This window comes from Triticum aestivum, chromosome 2D (genome assembly GCF_018294505.1).
Source record: "Triticum aestivum cultivar Chinese Spring chromosome 2D, IWGSC CS RefSeq v2.1, whole genome shotgun sequence".
Taxonomy (NCBI): domain Eukaryota; kingdom Viridiplantae; phylum Streptophyta; class Magnoliopsida; order Poales; family Poaceae; genus Triticum; species Triticum aestivum.
The window spans coordinates 181,467,677-181,484,936 of NC_057799.1; positions in this window are offsets into that span (position 1 = coordinate 181,467,677).

The following is a 17,260-nucleotide window of genomic DNA, read 5'->3' on the forward strand; positions in this document are numbered from 1 at the left end:
CCCCATGGGCTGAAGTGGGAAGGGAACCAGCCCTTAGTGGGCTGAGGCGTCCCCCCTTGGGCCTCCCCCTGCGCCTAGGGTTGGAAACTCTAGGGGTGGGGGCGCCCCACTTGGCTTGGGGGGGGGGGGGAAGCCACCCCCTTCCCCCTTGGCCGCCGCCCCCCTTGGAGATCTGATCTCCCAGGGCCGGCGCCCGCCCCAGGGGTCCCTATATATAGTGGGGGGGAGGGAGGGCAGCAGCAACACAGCCCCTGGCGCCTCCCTCTCCCCCTGCAACACCTCTCCCTGCCGCTTGCGCTTGGCGAAGCCCTGCCGGGATCCCGCTACTTCCACCACCACGCCGTCGTGCTGCTGGATCTCCATCAACCTGTCCTTCCCCCTTGCTGGATCAAGAAGGAGGAGACGTCGCTGCTCCGTACGTGTGTTGAACATGGAGGTGCCGTCCGTTCGGCACTCGGTCATCGGTGATTTGGATCACGGCGAGTACGAATCCATCAACCCCGTTCATTGGAACGCTTCCGCTCGCGATCTACAAGGGTATGTAGATGCACTCCTTTCTCCTCGTTGCTAGTATACTCCATAGATGGATCTTGGTGATGCGTAGGAAATTTTAAAATTCTGCTACGATCCCCAACACTACCTATTATGGCTTTTCCATAGCCATTCCGAGATATATTGCCATGCAACTTCCACCGCTTCCGTTTGATGACTTGAGCATTCATTGTCATATTGCTTTGCATGATCATATAGCTGACATAGTAGTTGTGGCTCAGCCACCGTTCATCATTTTTCATACATGTAATGCTAGATCATTGCACATCCTGGTACATTGCGAGAGGCATTCATACAGAGTCATATTTTGTCATAGTTATCGAGTTGTAATTTTTATTTCTTTTGAGTTATAAGTAAATAGAAGTGTGATGATCATCATTATTCATTTATAGAGCAGTGCCCCAGTGAGGAAAGGATGATGGAGACTATGATTCCCCGACAAGCCGGGATGAGACTCCGGACAATGAGAGAAAAAAAAGAAAAAAGAAAAAAGGAAAAAAAGAAATGAAATAAAAATAAATAAATAAACAAAGAGAGAAGGGGCATTGTTAGTATCCTTTACCACACTTGTGCTTCAAAGTAGCACCATATTTTTCATATAGAGAGTCTCCTATTTAGTCACTTCCATATACTAGTGGGAATTTTTCATTATAGGATTAGATGCACACCTACTTAGTTTTCATATTGAGCTTTCATACACTTATAGTTCTTAGTGCATTCATTGCATGGCAATCCCTACTCCTCGCATTGATATCAATTGATGGGCATCTCCATAGCCCGTTGGTTAGCCGTATCGATGTGAGACTTTCTACTTTTGTCTTCTTTATATTTAACCCTATCATTATACTCTATTCCACCCGTAGTGCTATATCCATGGCTTGTGCTCATGTATTACGTGAGGGTTGAAAAAGCTGAAGTGCGTTAAAAAGTATGAACCAATTGCTCGGCTTGTCATCGGGGTTGTGCATGATAAATTCTTTGTGTTAAGAAGACAGAGCATGACAAGACTATATGATTTTGCAGGGATAGCTTACTTTAGCGTTGATATTCTGAAAGACATGATTGTTTGTTGGGATGCCTGAGTATTGATGTCTTTATGTCAAATTATAGACTATTGCTTTGAATCACTTATGTCTTAATATTTATGCCATGAATAGATATATGATCAAGTTTATGCTAGGTAGCATTCCACATAAAAAATTATCTTTTTTATCATTTACCTGCTCGAGGACGAGCAAGAATTAAGCTTGGGGATGCTGATACCACTACAAAAAAATACACTTCCGTGATGATACGTGTTTGTCACAGTAGGTCGTGTTTTTTGTCATGCATGTACATCCATGACGATTTTATGACAGAATCAAGATAATCATACATGTGCTGTCGTAGAAGTGTTCCATGACATTACCAAAATTATCATCACAGAAGTGTCCACTTCCATGACGATAAATCGCGCGTCACAGAAGTGCTTTCGTCAAGGGTGACCGACACGTGGCATCAACCGTAACGGAACGCCGTTAAGCTATCGGGTCGGGTTTTGGATCCGATAACCCGTTAACAGCCCCGACCAATGGGAAATTTCCACGTGTAAAATTCTTATTGGCCGGACAAAACACGTGTCAGCTCGTCAGTGGGTCAGATAGGCGCCTATGATATGTCGACACGTGCCACGGCCCACCATTGGCCCATTTAGCTTACAAAGCCGACCCGTTTGACTTGGTCAAAAGTTAACGGGCTGGCCCATGAAAAGCTTGTTAACAGTCTCTTCGCAAATAGCCCATTTTACGGCCCGTTAACTCACGTCCCGTTAGGCCCTAAAGGAAATCGGCCCAACAACGTCATGTGGGCCGTCGAATATAACACCAGCCCATTTCACTTTCGGCCCATGTATGGCCCACGACGTCTTTCGGCCCATATGAGGCCTTCGTATCTTTCAGCCCTTTACAGGCCCACGGTGACTCTAGCCCATAATGAACAGTAATTTTATTTATACCCGTTAACGGCCCATGATTTACATGGGCCGTTTCCAGCCTGTGTTAGCTTTCGGCCTATTGACGGCCCATACGTTCTTGGGCTCCTTTTCGGCCCTCGATTACTTCCGGCCCGTTACTGGCGTGTTCCCCTAATGGGCCAAATTCGGCCCATGGCAAGAGTCGGCCCGTTACTAGCCTGTTCCCCTAATGGGCCAAATTCGGCCCATGACAAGAGTCGGCCCGTTACTGGCCTGTTACCCTAATGGGCCAAATTCAGCCCATGGCAAGAGTCGGCCCGTTTCTGGCCTGTTAACCCGTTGCGCCGTTTCCAGCCCGTCCTATATTCTAGCCCATTAACGACCCGTTATGCCTGTGACAGAATTAAGCCTTTGCTGTCCTACGGCCTGTTAACGGCCTGTTACCGTGCTGGGCCGATACCAATTACGCCCGATTACAGCCCATGTAGACACATTTATCCGACGGCCCGACGCCCACCGATTACAGGCCCATTTATCGACGGCCCGTAGGAGACCCATGGATCCTACGGCCCGTATATGGCCCATGGTAGTTGCAGCCACTAGCAAACCAGGGAAAAAGAAGACTAGGAAATAATAAGGCCGAAACTAACGCTAGGCTATTAAGGCGATTGCACAGATTACATCCACTCGGTATCAAAGATCGCCACCAGTGCAAATATAGGGAACACCCTACACTATACAAAAATGGCTTGCTGTTTTCTCCAGCCGCTGGCTGCACGTTAAAAATAAATTTTGTATCGCACCAAAACAAATTAAAACTATATAACAAAAGGAAGGTTGGCATAAACTTAATAATCTAGCAGATAAATGCACCACCAGAAGTTCAGAAGCTCAGTTCATTTGACCTGACTGTTACGTTTTCATGCTGTATTGTCTGATGGAGCACCATAACCCTCGCCTTCATTTCCCCTAGGCTCATGAACAAGATAGCAAATGTCTGATAGTCTGGTTTCAAAACCATGCATATCTTGACGACATTGAGCAATGTTTCTCCTTGTTTCACAAAGGGTCTCTGTTAGGGAATGGACTTGTGTCTGGAGCGCAGATACAACATTGCTTTGAGCTTGCATATCTTGATCATGAGGCAGTTTGGACGATATTGCCTTAACAACCAACCCAGTATTACGCAGGAACGTGCTTTAGGCACTGTTAGTGGACAGGTACTGACCCACTTCAGCAAGAGCTGACATTGCGGTTATAGTTGCCTCGCCACCTTCAGGAGGTGGCGTTCCACCATTTTTCCATAGCTCGCTGAAAAGTTGAGGTTTTACATTAGTAGTACCAGAACAGAAGATATTAAGGAGGCAGCATAACCAAACAAAATAGCTTTGGTCTATATACAGAACTTATTCTGGTGAACCCATGTAAAATATTAGTTGTATTTTATTACAAAGTACATAATAAAACCAGGTTCCAAACATATGACCATGTACCATCGCTAATGTATTGTCTATTTCTTCACATTGTATTGAGGGCCAAGGATAAAGAGACGAAGTTTATAATACGGTAAGCATAGTATAACATCATTCATATCACAAAACAACTGAGAATAGACAAACATGCAATTGTAACGTTGTGTGGGCAAGTCCAGCACGGAACTAGATTACGGGTCAAGATCAAAGGAACATCACTCCTCTCTTTTAAACCTTGTAAGATGCAATGATACGCTAAGACAATTGTGTATAAAATTGAAAAGAGTAATAGACATTGGCTGCAAACCATGCAGTTCAAGGCACAAGTCAGAGTAAGTAGTAGTTAAAAGGCATGAGGATTAAGGACTTACAACAGCAGCTTTGACTGGTGTAGTCATGCCCTTCTTGCTGGTGTGACAGTCCTTGAAGATTTCCACATCATTTGGTTCAGGTACTTTTTGGTCCTTGCGGGCTTTCCTCTGCATTTCGAACAAGTCAATATAGATCTGATAATATGGTACAGCGAAAAGAGTGAAACAACAGCTAATTACAAGAGCCTCGCAGTGTGCAATATAGCTACGAGATCCTGTCGTCTGTTGGAATTGCACTTTCATACGGTTGGCCTTGTTCTTTGAACAGTTCACCTACAAGAAGATAGATTTGTGTGGCACATGCGTAAATAGGACTTCAACATGTGATCTGATCACATATATATAATGTACCTGATACTTCGGATCAGACCAGTGTTTAACAAGGCCCCTCCAGTCTTCATCCGGTATATTTTCCACTGGAGATGTTTGGGAAAGTTCACTGTTAGCCTTGCCTTCAAAGTGAGTTTTCCTCAAGTTATACCGATACTGTCGCAGAGCAGACTTGAAAACATGGGTGCAAGCTTGTCTGGTTGCATCATCTTGGCTATCCAACTTGAACCTCATCTGTTGAAAATTATGGGAGTCTCATTATCGGCAACCTAGAAAGTATGGGACAAAGCAAGACGATATTACTAGTTTCCATACATAACCATACTTACAGATAAATGGTCGAGGAAGGTGTTGAACTGGGTTTCGTCTTTGTCATTCCTGTACTGAATCCATGCTGGGAGGATACGTACATGACACCTAACGGCAACCGCTGCCTCTGATACTAACTTGGCTGACTTTGTAGCATCACGTGGCCTTTTTAAACCTGCCTCAAAACGGATCTCCATTCTTCCTCCTCTAGATTTAGTTAACCTATCGAGCATTATCCCTGATGTTTGTTTCCTCTTGCGCCTAGGTGCTAGTCCAACAACAAACATAGGAAGTGTTAGTGTACATCAAACTGTGAGATTACATATAAAGAAGCATGCAACTGTAACTTGACTCCAGCAACTACCTTCTTGCTGTTGAAGCTCACAAGGTTCATCTGATATTGCCAACTCGTCTTGTGTCAAGAGTGCTTGGGAAGTAGTGTCAGGTGGCAAGGGAGCTTGGGAACGTGCTGCCAGCTCAGTTGACGCACGAGTAAGTCGTGCAGCTGGTAGTGCTGTGGTAGGTGTTGCAAGAACTAGGGCTGTCTCTGCTTGTTTGGTGGCAGCTATTTGTTTTTGTTTGGCTTTTTTTGCAACTCGTGTAGCATGGGATGCCGTGTTTGTAGAATTTTCCGCTGGACTTTGAACTTCTATTGCACCATCAGTACCAGCAGAATCTGCAGGATTCATCCGCTTCTCATTCCCTGCCATTCTGTGTTTCTTCCTCTTTCTCTGTGCCATGTTAAAGTCAAGCCGACAAGAAAAACGAATAACAATTTAGTTCTTTAGAACAAATTGATGCGTGATGCAGACGAACTGAACTTTGATGTTAGACAACCACATGATAGGAGGATGTAATATGTATGAAAAACAGGACGGAAGAGATAACCAGAACTATGATGTGTAAACTAAGAAGAAGACATTTCACCAAATTAGAAGCAATGCAATGGAAGGTAGACACCATATGAAAGATGCTACAAATATCGCTCTGCCAAGTTAACAGTGTCTCATCATAAATGGTGTTTAAACAAATGTGAAGCAGTACAAGAAATAAATCATATGCAAGATGCAAACAACATCACACTACCATGTTAGAGGTCTCTCGTCATTAGTGACATTGCATATTCACAACATTGCATATTCACAGCTTATGATGTGTAAACTAAGGAGAAGGCATTTCAACAAATTATAAGCAATGAAAACTAGACACCATATGAAAGATGCAACGAATATCGCTCAACCAAGTTAAAACTGTCTCGTCATAAGTGCCATTTCAACAAATTAGTAGTACAAGCTAGAAAAGAAAGTGAGATGTAACCTATATCACACTCCGAAGTCAAACGTGTCTTATGATAAGTGATTGTTGCAGGTTACACAACAGTAGTAATTTGATGTAAGAACATGGTGTGATAGACAGATATTGTATGTTCTAGAAACAGGAACACGTGTCTTATTCATGTATAATGTGTAAAGTAAGCAGATGGAATTCAACAAAATTAGAAGCAATACAAGCTAGACATCACACATAACAAGCAACCACATATAACAGTGCCAAGTTAGAGGGAGCACCGGTGATGCTGCACTAGGGGAGATGTGCTCATCATAAACACAGCTTTGTTGAGTGTCTATGCATGTGTTGTCTTGGAAATCATCTTGGGGGTGTGGAGGAGTAGAAACTGTAGAGGCCCTCCGTTCAGAAGGAGCACCTTTATCCGCTGCCCTGCTAACTTCCTTCCGCTTTATTTATTTTGAATTGTCAAGTAAAACCGACAAGAAAAAGCAATAAAATTCTCTCTTCAGAACTCATGCATGCATGATACTGACAATCACTACTATGATGTAAGGCAAACACATGATACTAGGATGGAATATGTACGAAAAACAGGACGACATGGCATGTTCACAACTCTTTGTGTAAACTAAGCAGAAACCATTCCAGCAAATAAGAAGCAATGCAAGCTAGACACCACATGAAAGATGCAACCAATATGACTCTGCCAAGTTAAAAGCGTCCCATCATAAATGGAATTTCAACAAATTAGAAGCAGCGCATGCTATAAATCATATGAAAGATGCAACTAATATCGCACTGCATATACTAAAGGTGTCTCGTCATGTTGATTGATGCGGGATACAAAAAAAACAATAGTTTTATGTAAGGACATGCTTAATAGACAGATGTACTATGTACTAAATACAGGAAGGCATGTCACATTAACAGGTATAATGTATAAGCTAAGCAGACTAGCACATGCAGTTTAACCAGATTGGAAGAATTACAATCTAGACACCATATGCAACATGCAACCACATATCACGCTGCCAAGTTAGAGCAAGCACCTGCGATGCTAGTGTAGGGGAAATGCTGTAATCAACTACAGAGCTACGTTCACTATCTTCATCTAGCATTTCTGTTTCTTGAGAATCATGTCGGGAGGCTGACGCTGCATTCTTTAAATGAGGAGTAGTCCCCTTGCCTGCCTGCCTCGTCATAAGTGATTGATGAGGGATACACAAGAACATTAGTTTGATGTAAGAACATGGTTAATACACAGATGTACTAGTATGTACCAAAAACAGAAAGGCATGTCATATTCAAAGGTATAATGTGTAAGCTAAGCAGATGCAATTTAACCAAATTGGAAGCAATACAAGCTAGACATCCGGCTGGAGTGGTGAGCATGATCATCTAGGACCTGAGAGCCTAGTGGGAGGCGGGCTGCTTCGCCACCATCGCAGCTTTTTAGTTGGCTTCCAGGTGATGCCTATCCTTGCTGGGCTTGTCACTGACTCGGCCAGTGCCCTGACTAGCTATTTGTCTTCTGGTGCTCACGGGATGGTGGTTCATGTAAAAAAATATCTTTCCTTATCTTACCGACTTCGGCCTTTCGAATACAAGCTAGACACCATATGGAACATGCAACCACATATGACACCGTGAACTTAAAGCAAGCACCTGGGATGGTGGTTCATTCCAAGCGAGGTCATCAACTCCAGAGCTACGTTTACCGTCTCCATCTGCTGACACTGCACCCTTTATAGCACTGTAACGTGTCTTGCCTACCCGCATACGAAGCTGGAGCGACTTCTCTCTTTTCTTTTTGGCTTCTCTCATGGCAGCAGAGTCTGAAATACCCTTGCATAAAAACACAATAGTGAGAGTAAGGGTGAAGTGTGTGCAGAACTAGTGCACTATAAAAGTAGCAGATAGCAGGTGGCTGAAAAATAAATGACAGGAGACATATGATAGCTCTACAACATTGCATGGCAAACAAAATTAGATTCTACTCTGTATGATTTTGTAATATATGAGCACAGGAAATGCAGGTACTCCTCCAGCACACCACCACATGTGGTCATATCTAAGATAACAGTCGACTGAAAATAAATAGGTCAGTCGATTTTTTTAATGAACCGTCCGATCTATAAGGAACGGGCAGATGGCCTTCGTCTACCTCCCGCCAGTCACTGTTGACGATCTTTCTCGAACCCCCAGCGACCACTGGCCCAGACCCCTGCCTCCGCCGCCCTCCCATCGACCTCACAGCACCGCCGTGCTTGGCAGCGCCCCCAGGCCATCCCTTTAATCCCCGCCGACCTCCAGACCGGGCGCCAGTAGCTCTAGGCCGCACACGCCCCTAAGATAAACACCAAGGCGCTGCTTCCCCGATGTAATAGGCGTACTAGCGCCTGTTACGCCGGGGAATGCTTCCGTTAATTAGGAATCAACTGGCCATAAATTGAAATTCAGGGGGGCAATGGACCTCTAGCTAAGGTGAAATAGTATATGAGGAGAAACCTTGTGCATCGCGAGTTACTAGGAACATCTAGTATCAAGAAGAAGCGGTCAACTAGTGTCTTCTGTGGGATGAATACCGTGCAAGCAGAGACGTAAGATTTGCACGAATAAGGGAAGAGGAGTACCTTTTTCGGTTGCCGGTGTGGTCACCTCCACATGTCGCGCCGATCTTCTTCTTTTTACCGGGGAAACCGATGTTCTGGAGGGTGCAGGCTTGGATGAACCCATGGCCAAATTGTTGACTGTGTTGCCGTGGCCGTATGTCGGCGGAGGGGAAGCAGATCCGAGGCGGCGAAGGACGGCGCAGCAGGAACAGCTCCGGTGCGGTGGAGGGTGGCGAAGTTGGAGCGGCAGCGGTGAGGCGCAGGACGGCGTGGTTGAACTGGCTCGGGTACGGACGGCTCGGCCTCGGCTTCAGCTACTAGCCGTGGAGGCGTTGCGGTTGAGGTTGCGGTGGACGACGACGTCGGGGTATCGGCTCCGGCGTGATGGAGGAGGGCGGCGGTTGATGGGTGGGATGGGGTGGCGGACGTAGGACGCCGGGGTTTCGCGGCTGGTGGAGAGGTAGTTTTGGCGCCCATGGAGTACGATTGGGGAATCGGACGGGTGGGGGGGAACCATGTTTCGGTCTGGGACGCGCTTGTTTTTGGCTTTTTTTGAACAGAAGATGGGACGCTCTTGTTTGAAATTTGGGGAAAGTACAAACTTTGCCCCCTCTTAAATTTTGGACCTACTGCGGGTCGGGGGTAGGATGGTAATCCCAGGTGTCCCAAATAGTGGGCGGGAGCGATTTCGGCCGCGCGCATGTGTGCTTAGGTGGCCATTGTGTATGAATGTTTTTCGGATGCGGTTGCGTGGCGTCTAGATGAAGCTACAAACCTACCCCGGTTTAGACCTTTGGACGTCGGGCCGGTAGGTTTCACGGGTCGGAGTTATTAGAAAAGTAATTTCCTTGTACTACCAAACATTGGTCTCACGCGGTTTCGGGCGAGTAGAGGCTCTTTTCACGCTTCGTTCGAAATTTTGAAACACAAGCATTCACGTTTAGAGTACTGTTGAACTATGAGGATTGACCTAAATAGACAACGTTATATTTGACCTTGTATGTTTGAAAACCTCATTAAATTATCCGCTTCTTTTTGAAAATTTGACACTTGAAAATCCTATAACTACGATTATTTTGGAATGGAGGAGCTAAATTTGAATCTATTTTGTACACGACTACATATGCTATTATGTACAAAATCAGAGCAAAGATTGGTGCCCCCATAATTTAGGTATGGTTTACAAATGCCATGATATCAAATTCAAATAATTGAATGGACTTCATGTTGAATTCAATTTTTTTAAACCACCTTAAGTTGAATTCAAATGTATGCTAGTTCATAGGTAGCTATTTATAATGTCCATTGTGTAACTTTCGTATGTATAATGTGCTTTACACACACAACATGAACTATACTCACGTTTATATTCGATTGCTAAAGCGATGCATTGTCTAGAGTTCAAAATACTAACTATGTGGATCAATTGTGTCGAATAATAACATAGACATGCTGAAATTCGATAGAATCTAGATGTCTGATGGATCAATGACCGCTCCTTACGCGAATTGCAAATATCATGATCCCATCCTAATATTTGGATACAATTTATATCTTTAATCAATGTGTAGAGCAGTATTTTACGTGTAGTTTCACTCTCCATCGGTGGTCTCTCACACATGCTCACACACTCTCTCCCGAGGTGTCTTTCTCGCACACATGCTCTAAATATAACCCTCCCTCCCTCTCGTAACCATTTACAACTGTTTTCACTAACCTTTATCACAAGCACTCTTCCTCTCGCAAACATACACACGCACAATCCTCATCGACCCTTTCTATATACATGGACCTGCCTACGTGTCTCATGTACGCACATTATCTTTACGCCTGTCTCTCACGCATTGTGTCACACCTCTCTTCCTAATCGACGAGTATGATTCTAGCAAAGCATTCTGTAGGATGCCCCTTAAAGTTAGGTTGGATGAATAGTAATATCAGAGATAAAGGGGTTACCTTAGTCCGAGAACCTAGGGTTACAAATCCTAGCCGGCTTTGTCAGTGGACACAGAGTCCTTCACAATTCTGCTATCTTTGTCTTGTACGACTAGTCATCCATGGGTCTTCCTAAATGCGTCACGGGCCGACCAATGTGGCGCAGGACGGAACCGAACGAAGGGCCTCACCTCGACCCACCGGACCTCACGCGGTGACACACCCTCTGCCCCCACGTCTCATTATCTTCTCACACCCACACATACCAACACAAACACCACACACACAGAAAATTTCTCCTGGTGCCTCTATTCCCTCCCCCTTGCATATACACACTCAAGGGAATGGAATCTCTTGTCGTGACGTCATATTCGTCTCTCTCTCTAGACCACTCTCATTTCTCGTGCTATCTCTCCCACGCCCCCCCGTCGGCCCCTCTATCCATGCCTCTCTCGAATACGTAATACACACACATACCTCTCTAGGCCCTGCCAAATGCATCAACTACACATTCACACATGTTACATCATGTACCCCATTGATCTAAAAAAGCCCTCTCTTCACGTTTATTTCGCATACAACATTCCTTTTGAATAAAGTGTGGCCAAAAAATTATTTTAGAGTTTCTACATATATACAACATTACAAAGTTATATGGAGGAGTACGAACGCTAATTTGCATTGCATGGTGCCCACAATGATATTTATTCCGCACTGTGAATTTGTATATTTTTATACTATATACAAAGTTAGTCATAATAAAGAGAAACGAATAGCATCTCTCTCTCCATCGCATACCCCCATGTACGCCCCTTTCACGTATGCACACAAAACTATCTCCAGGTCCTCTAAAAGTAAGCCCCCAGAAAATTCACGCATGTTTCATCTTTCTCTCGCGATATATGCAATGACGATCATTGTATTTGAAGCGAAAGCACGATACGTACATTGGACTTCAGAATCCACTCATTACGGTCACCATTTACGTTTAGTGGTTATTATACAGTCACGGGCTCACCGTACAACTCTGTATTTGCTCATGACATGACTAGTTGACCAGTTAAACGCTCCACGTGGCACCTCTAGTGTTGCATCACATTATCTCACTACCATCGTGCCCACCTGTCGACTTGTATCTACTCTACATCTACACTCTTATAAAATACATAAAATACACTCTGATAAAAAACAGAGTTGGTGATGATGGTGTGCCTGCCATCCTGCAATATAGGCCGTCCGATTTATATCTGACGGATAGGAAAGAAACTATGGCAATTTTGCAAAAAGGTACCCACACACCTCTCCACATTTGCAAATAAGGCCTTCCCTCATTCATCCTTTTCTCTCACAAGATAAACAAGTCATACAAATGCATCTTGATGTTACGTGCAACGCACGGGCATCTTGCTAGTATGAATGAAAACAAACGACAAAAAAATATTTGGACGGTGGTTTGAAGTCATGACCGCGGGCACAGCGGACAAGGTGGCCTTGTATTGGTATGCTGAGCCGTCTGTTTTAACACACAGGAGCTGGTGTCGTGATTATACACACACGCACGCATGCACATGAACTGCATCCACGCAACACTCACACAAACACATGCACCCACGCACGCACGCAACACTCACACGTACACACGCAGCCACGCACGCACGCAACACTCACACGCACACACGCACGCATGCATGCACACACCAGTACACCACACGACCAACACACACTCTCACGGTCAAGTGCTCAACCTACACGTGCATGCGCACACATCAGGCCCTGACAGACACATATACAACCAGGTGATTCCCGCGCACGGGTTGGAGCCTTGTCGTGCCTGCGTAAATTTGTGTTTATCTGACCTTTTGCCTATGCGAACTGACAGGTGGGACCCACAAGGAACGTGGTCAATTTAACTAGTCAACATGGCGCCACGCAGACTATTTGGCCGGTCAACATAGTGCAATCCGATGCTGAACTGTGAGCAAGTGACCGTATAATCACCGCAAAACGTATATAGTGACCGTAATCAGCTTATTCTGAAGTTTGGTGACCATATTACGCTTTTCTCTTTGTAGGCCCTCCAAAACTACATCTCTACACGTTCTCGCATGTTACATCTAACAACTATGCAATACAGCACTACTACTACACTCTAACACAATAAATCATATGTGTTTTTAGTTTTACTAGATATCATATTGTTACTTATAATTATTCAGTTTGCATACATTAAAATTGCCTTTGAAATGTATGGCCAGTATCATCTACCGCGCGGGAAAAATCCCGCCCTTTCCTGTTTAATCGGGTTTGTATCGATGGACCGTGCGAAACAACAAAACTATAGTACTATACAGTACTACAAGGGACAGTTCACTGGGCCGTCGTGTAGTCTACTCCTCCATCGTAAGAGTGGAGCGCTCGCATTCATAAATCTTCTAGTCCCTTTCACCGACATGTGGGACATCAAGCTACCGGGTCCACGTGCCATACCGGAATACAGTGCAGAGCAGCCGGGGTGAAGCACCCCACTCATGGTGCCGGCGTAGTAATGAGCAATGAGGCGTCAAATCACAAAGCTGCCCCTTTCCCGCAGTTAAGTTGGAGGGACGAAGCAACCATCATTTCACTCGTTGCTGAATCCGCTTCTCCCTCATCTTCTTCAACTTAACCACGTGTTGCTTCTGCCGTTGTTCTGCCTCATGTGGGACGCGGATAGGCTTGGTAAAGCACTGACACGTGGGACCGCATGTTAGCAAACCGCCAGGACAACGTCCTCCGAAAATAAGAAGCCTAATCCTAGACTTACAAAGGGCTACGTAGCTGCTACGTATACTTTCCATCTAATCTATATATGCCCCCCTGATTTTCAGGTGGGGTGGGCCTAATCCTCTCCTTTAATCCAATCAAATAGTCCCACATCACATCAGTTCGTAACTTTACGTAAACCATTACGTGGATGTAGCATTGCTCAAATAAGAAACCTCCCCCGCCATCCGCGCGGCAAAATCACCTCCTTTTTACTAATCTTGATTCTATAATTTTTTAGATCAATATAATTGAGATTTGTACAGATAGCACACAGGAGCAAAACCAAGTGGTACGGTTAAGGGCATCCACAATGTGTAGCCAAATGTGAAAATAGCTTTTGGCATCGTGGGAACCATTGTGGACGGTGTTGCCAAAGCCAAAAAGATGGAACCGAAGCTCCCTGATTGATTGATTGATTGAAGGAATAGAAAAATGCAACATCTCTCCTCTTTCTCCCATGCTTGGACGCATGTAGTATAGTATAGAGCACAGAGTCTACTCCCGTGTCCCTTCTATCACAAATCACAAAGCAGTGAGGCGTCAAATCACAAAAGCACGGACGAAGCAATCATCATTTCACTCTTCGCTGACTCCGCTTCTCCATCGTCTTCTTCGAGAAACCATGTCACCGCACTAGTACTCCTAGTAGTACTAGTAAAGGACTTCCTGGATGCAAATAAGGCAGTTGTCTCGGCTTGCAGGCGGCACTTGCGAACGACTTACCGTGGTCTCCCTCAATGGTGTTCTCCGTCGAACGCACTTCGCCAAACCACCCAAAAAAAAGATATCGTCGACGTCACCGCAATGGGGAAGGAAGTCAAATATAGTTACTACCTCCATTTTTTGTACACAAGGCCATTATATCAAAATTACAATTTGCAAAGGGCCACTAACACTAATCGAGGCAAAATTGATGGGGTTAGCAACCAAGGACATTAATATCCCCTGCATGCATGCGGAAGTGAGAAGGTTGGTTTGCATGGCGCTGCATTAATCAAGCGATGAGGAGTGAGATGGTTAGCTCTTTGGTCTTTGGAGAAAAAAATACGCATTAATTGACACGTGAAACGAGGATTTGTATCGATTAAATCCCGCGAAGGAAAACCCCGCCTTTCTTTTTTAACACTAGTACTCCTAGTACGTACGTACTTATCCTGTTTGGGTCTAGGCCTTGCATTGCCAAACTTCGCCACACATTTTTGCCAAGCTTGCCTAAAGTTTTCAAAATGAGGAGGGACACTTGCGCACGGCTGTCGCGGTCGCACCGCACCCTCACACGGTCGCTCCTGCACGCCGCGGTCGCACCGCACCCTCACAAGTCGCTCCTGCACGCTGCAAACCCAACCAAGGGAACGCACCCTCACTGACACGTGCTGTCGCATGTGAACAAACCAAACTCAGCCATCCTATCACTGACACATAATTTTCGTTCATAGAGTATGTTTATCCAACCGCATGTTGGGGAGTATCCGTACGGCCCGTGCGGTGGTCTGTTGGGGAAGAAGAAGAGGTGAGGAAGAAGGAAAGAAGGGTTAGGAGACGTAGGATATTCATCCAACCGCCTGAAATGGTAGACTGACCCAAGTGAGGCGACTTGCATAACAAATATATGTTTTTACACAGCAAAAGATCCATAAAAACAACAACATAAAGAAAAACTATCACTGCTCGCGGAAAGAGACGGCCTCGTCGTCTTTGGCTGCCGGTGCGAACCAGTCGTCGCTGCCGACGTGTGTCTCCGCACCGTGGTTGTCCTCGGCCTCCAGCTACTCGTTCAAGTGGAGCGTGCGGGCGCTCTGCACGGACGAGAGCACAGCCCAGTTCAAGTCGAGGACGTCCGGTTCCGCCTGCATGAGGGCCTCGATGGCAGCGACATCCGCGCGCTCTGCGTCGAGTCGAGCCTCCGCCGCCCGGTTCAAGTCCAGGACGTCCCGTTCCGCCTGCAGGAGGGCGTCGATGAGAGCGGCGTCCGCGCGCTCTGCGTCGAGTCGAGCCTCTGCCGCCCGGTTCAAGTCCAGGACGTCCGGTTCCGCCTGCAGGAGGGCCTCGATGGCAGCGGCATCCGCGCGCTCCGCCTCAAGTTGAGCCTCCGCCGCCCGGTTCACATCCACGACATCCGGTTCCGCCTGCAGGAGAGCCTCGATGGCAGCGGCATGCGCGCGCTCCGCATCGAGTTGAGCCTCTGCCTCCCGGTCCTCGTTTAGTATCGCCATGTTGAACCGCTGGTCCGCCTGCACCATGGGGGACTCGGACGCCGGCACGAAGTCGACGTCCATCGTCTCATACCCATCGGGGGCCTTCTGCGCCGCGACCTCCGCCACGAACATTGGATCGGCTTCCTCCTCCTCGTAGCTTGGCTCCAGACAACTCGGGGATTGGCCCGCCGCAAAGCAAGCTTGGGAACGGAGGTCTGTGGCGCCGACCGCCGCCGCGATTTCTGCGCGGGGCTCCGGCGTCAGTATCTTGTAGTAAGTGATCTTGCGGCGCACCATGGCTTTCCGGCGAACTAGGGGACGCTTGATGCGGGCTAGGGGATCGAAAGGTGGGGGAATGGGCTGGAGATTTGGTGTGGTTTTAGGACAGTGGCTGGCGTAGGCTGAGCAGCGATGGTTCTGGTGTGAATAGTGGTTCTGGTGACGACCGGTCAATCGGTTTTGACTGTACATCGCTCTTGTCGCGTTCGCGTTGCAGCCCGGCACGCTGGACCCTCCACGTCGCTCACCGAATGGAACGCGCTTCGTCTTGCGTTTTCGCTCGCTTGTGGGACCGCAGTTGAGAGCAAACCGACGTCCCTCCCCCTCCCCCGCCCGCGTCATTTATTATACCACCACTCCCTCTGTTTTATGCGGAGTAAATAAAAACAGAGGGAGTATACTACGGATGAGGATCCCCTGACGTGGCCGAACCCATTGAGTAACTGACATGCGGGGCCTAGCAAGCATGGGGTCCTCCAGTAAGTGACCGAAAGGGAGGGTAAGGCAGGGATACCTACGTCAGAGGATCCACTTCCACTATACTACTTTGACCAAATGTTAGAGTAATAATATATGACATGCAACTTACACAAATGTTAGAGTAATAATATATGACATGTAACTTCACAAAGCATACATGGTCTAATGCATTTTTCGAGGCTAACTTTGACCAAATGTTAGAGTAATAATATATGACATGCAACTTACACAAAGCATACGGTCAAATTCGTATGTGAAAGGAGTTTCCAATGATATAATTTTCACATTATACATCTCATGTACTATTAATCTTGTCAATAGTCAAATTGGAAACCATCTCGAGTACAAATCTAGGAGTACGTATGAATCGAACAATATTGATTGGGCGTTGTTGAATGTTGATAACTTTTTGATCAAAGTAGAGATACTTTGACTACACATAAAACTTATATGTAAACTAGAAAGGATAGGGGGAGTATATTGTACGTTCAAAAACGAAACGAACATTGAATACCCTTTATATATGATTTGCAGATGCTATGATCACCGGTTCAAAATTTTGAATCCGCCTTAGGTATCACGTGCCCCCACTCGTTCCCTCTCGATTTCATCTTGGGGTTCGGAGATCTATTGAAAGAGGACTAGGGTGGGTACATGCGAATGATACTCGGCGGAATGT